The sequence below is a fragment of the Octopus sinensis genome, linkage group LG4, assembly GCF_006345805.1.
Source record: "Octopus sinensis linkage group LG4, ASM634580v1, whole genome shotgun sequence".
Classification (NCBI taxonomy): domain Eukaryota; kingdom Metazoa; phylum Mollusca; class Cephalopoda; order Octopoda; family Octopodidae; genus Octopus; species Octopus sinensis.
In genome coordinates this window covers 132,524,333-132,528,642 of record NC_043000.1, presented here as the reverse complement: position 1 = coordinate 132,528,642, position 4,310 = coordinate 132,524,333, and positions in this window count along the sequence as shown.

Below are 4,310 nucleotides of genomic sequence, written 5' to 3'. Positions count from 1 at the left end.
CGCTAAGCATTTCGCCCGGCGTGCTAACGTTTCTATCGGCTCGACAAAAACTTCTGTGAGGTCAACATGCTGGATCATGTTGAAGGGTACTATTGTTATTGACTGTAGAGCTGGTAACTAAAGACATTATTAGAAAAATGAAAAATTTAAATGATTTACACTAAAATCACGTGAATATCGTAATCGCTGCTAATCATGATTTTAAAAGGGTTAATGGCAATGGTGTGTGTTGAGGATGTTGCTTTTAGGTTTCAGCTCAGCCTTAGTTCTACGAAAGAATCTATGATCAAAACCTATCAATCATGACCAAACTGTAGCACTACATAATCCAATTTCAATAAGGAAGGGCCTGATTTGCTATTTTTAGTAGATCGGGTGACGATGCAGAGGCTCTTTTTTGCTGTTTGCTGGTGATGGTGATGGTTAGTTGTGGTTGGAATGATGAGAGATATGTAGTGGTGGAAGGTGACACATGTAGCTCATTTTTTGGTTGTGATATTAGTGACATTCTTAAGCACTAACAATAAACGCAAATAACAAAAACCAAAACAAGTATTCGCATTATTATTTCAGTTTTAATGAATGAATATTTCATACACACACATATACATATACTGTAGTAGAGTAGCTCTTCCTCTATTACTGTAGTAGAGTAGTTCTTCCTCTATTACTCAGCATAATCTGTCTCATAAATCATGCATTTATGATATTATTGAACGCAACTTTTGAATCCTCTTCGAAAAAAAATTCAGATATTTTTACCTTATCTGTGATATCAAATCTTTGATTCCGAAAACTGTCCTTCATTGGACCGAACAATTGAAATTCGGAAGGCACCAGATGGGGACTCTATGGTGGGTGGGAGAGCACTGACCAAACTATTTTTCTAATTGACTGATGTGTTGCCAAAAATGAGTGTTGCCTTTCGTTGTCATGGTGAATGGAAGGAAATTCTTGTTCTGTCTCTGTTATATCGCAATACTACACAGTGGCTGAGTGTTCTACGAAATCCTCGTCGCCACTGTTATGTCGCACGTTCAGATGCCTTCTACTCAACTCTGCTCCTACTCTATTCTAGTCTGATCGACTTCTACTCAACTCTGTTCTCTCCGCAACTCTGACGACGTCTAGACTTCTCCCTCTATATCTACGTATTGGGTTAGTCTACTTCATCGTGTGGGGGCGTCCACACAACAGTCTCTTCCACCTAACAGCATTACTAAGCCTTTTGCGCATCTCAGTATATTGCTAAATGTTCACAGCACAGCCCCGTTCAAGAAAGCTCTGGAGAATAACGCTTTAGTCATCACTCTCCACACACACACACACACACACACACCACACACACACACACACACACACAACACACACACACACACACACACGCAAGAACAGTTACCATGACTTTCTATACTAATAACTGGCTCTTAACCTTTTCGGGCTTGGAGAAGAGGTGTGATATCACTCCATGGGTTGAACCTTTGTTTTCAGGTCATAAAGATATGGCGACATTTCAACTCCGCCACCAGATCGGAAGAAAATGTCTTCATTTGCTTCAAAAGCTTCCAACAAATTTAAGCATAATTCCATCCTTCTCTCTTTCAAATTGGGTGCCAACTACTGAGATGCCCACTTTTTGATATCTAAAGTCTTCCAGGATCTTCTGTAATGCATTGTTTCACACAGGTTCGTCTAACCTCGCGAATCACTTCTTGAATGCTGGATTCTCCTTCTTTAAACTTTTTCATCTCTTTGTGCACATCTGTTGCTCTTAATTATGGTGACATTTCTGAAAATAACCTGTAGCACGGATTTTTGTCAGTGAACAGGTGGCGGTCTTATAGCGACGAAAAAAATTTTGACAAATTAAACTTAAATGTTGAAGTCAATCGAACGGCTTTTGTGTTTCTTAAATGGCTTACAAACACCTTCCACGCTGCAATTGTTTTCGTTCCAGCAGACGATCTCAGATCAAATCACTTGCTATGCAAGTACATCTCCGTAAAACCTGTAGGTTATTTACATAGTAGTAAATAGGTTGTTTGCTACTATTTACAGGTTATTTACATGTAGTAAATAACCTGTAGATCTCTGTGGATGTGAGACAGCCTGCATCTCTCCTTTGAGAAGAATTCAATGATAGTACTTTGTCCCTGTTTAAAACCCAATATTTGCCTGCAATGAAGAAATGGGAAAAGAGTTACTATACAGCAGTGCTTTTCAAACTTTTTGCTGGAGCGGAACCCCAAGGAAACATTCCACTGGCTCGAGGAACCCCTGTGCAATAATTTAATAGTCTTATGCACACATATCTGCACAGGAGAATTAAAAAATTACTGCCGATTTTAGCAGTTTTGTAACTTCTTGCGGAACCCCTGGCCTGTACTGGCGGAACCCTAAGGTTCCGCGGAACCCTGGTTGAAAACCACTGCTATACAGGATGATTTGCGTTAAGCAGTATGGGTAATTTGAATGAGCTGAGTCAGTTAATAAACACGTTGTTCAATTTGCATTACTTTTGGCACAACCCTCGCATGTATATTGGGAAATTGTGTTTGAGAAATATAATCTGTTCATTATGTTGTGAGTGTACTATCCATATATGTGTGCATACAGGCGCGCGCACACACATACACACACGTACGAATACATACGTGTGTGTGCGTGTGAATGTGCGTGTGTGATTGGGCGTGTAGGTGCGAATAATGTCTTTGGCCAACTTGTGTAATATTTCTGGCAATGTACGCTGATTTAATTCAAGACTTATGTTTCAATGCAATCAATTATTTTAAGATCATGGTGAACAAATTTGTATTTATTTTCTTTTTTTTCTTCTTCTTTTTCTGGAAACATTAACAAAGAAAAAAAAAGAAAGAAGAAAAATCTAAAAAGAAAAGAAAAAGAAAACGAAAAGTACTACGTATATAAGGTTTCATCCGTGTCAACCAAGTACCATGCGGTAATAGTAGGGCTAGAATAGTTTCAGACTGACAAAGGAACACTAAAAGGAAGTAACTATATTAGACCCCACACCGGTATCGTTGACACACTTCTAAGATGAAGTGTATTTCTCAGTGAGGCTTTGCAAAGTGGCGGTGATGTTGGCAATCATGATGGTGGTTGTAGTAAGGTGTCGGTGGTGGTTGTGTTGGTGGTAGTGATGATGGTGGAGGTGGTGATGACGATGGAGTGGTGATTATGGAAATGGCGGTGATTGTTGTTGTTGTTGTTTTTGGTAGTGGTGGCAGTAATGATGATATTGGAGTGGTCGTTGTAGAGAAATGGTATTAATTGTAATGTAGTGATGGTAGTGGTGGAAGCGGCAGCGGCGGTGGTGGCGGTGGTGGTGGTGGTGGTGGTTGTGCTGGTGATGGTGGTGGAGGTGGTCGTTGTTTTGGCGGTGGTGGTGGCGATGGTCGTTATGGTGATTGTGGTGGTGGTGTTGGTAATGAGGGTGGTGGGGATGGCCATTATGGTTGTTGTGGTGATGACATTGAAGTGATAATTGTAGAGACAGGACATTAGTTCTGATGGTAGCGATGGTGATGGTGGTGGTGGTGGTGGTGGTAGTGGTGATGGTGGAGGAGGTTTTGGTTGTGGCGGTAATGATGTTGGTAATTGCATTAGTAAACAACGGTGGGGCGGTTGCACAGGTACTAATGTCTACTAGTAGTATAAAGCTGAGAAGATGATGGCAGTAGAAGTAGTAGTGGTGGTGGTGGTGGTGGTGGTGGTGGTTGTGGTGGTGGCGGTGGTGGTGGTGGTGGTGGTGGTGGTGTGGTGGTGGTGGTAGTGGTGGTGGTGAGTGGTGCTTATGATGATAGATGCGGCGGTGAATTGGTACAGGTGGTGGCGGTGCCTGAATAGTCGGATAACAATATTTGATGCTGTTATTGAATTCGTTGTCACTGTTGTTTCTGGAAGTGGTTGTGGTGGTTTGGGCGGTAGTAATGGTGGTGTCGGTTATTTTTGTTGCTAGTTTTGTTGTGGCGGTGGCAGTAGTAGTGATGGTAGTGGTGGTGGTGGTGATGGTGGTGGTGGTGGTAGTAGTGGTGGTGGTGATGGTGGTGGTGGTGGTAGTGGTGGTAGTGGTGGTGGTGGTAGTGGTGGTATTGGTGGTGGTGGCGTTGCTATTGTGGCCATGGTGGTGCGGTGGTGTTGGTTGGGTCGTCGTCGTCGTCGTTATTGTTGTTGTTGTTGTTGTTGTTGTTGTTGTTGTTGTTGTTGTTGTTGTCGTTGTTGTTGTGGTGGTGGTGGTGGTGATGGTTTAAGAAGAGAAAAATTGGATCGGGGGAACCCTATCTCATCCT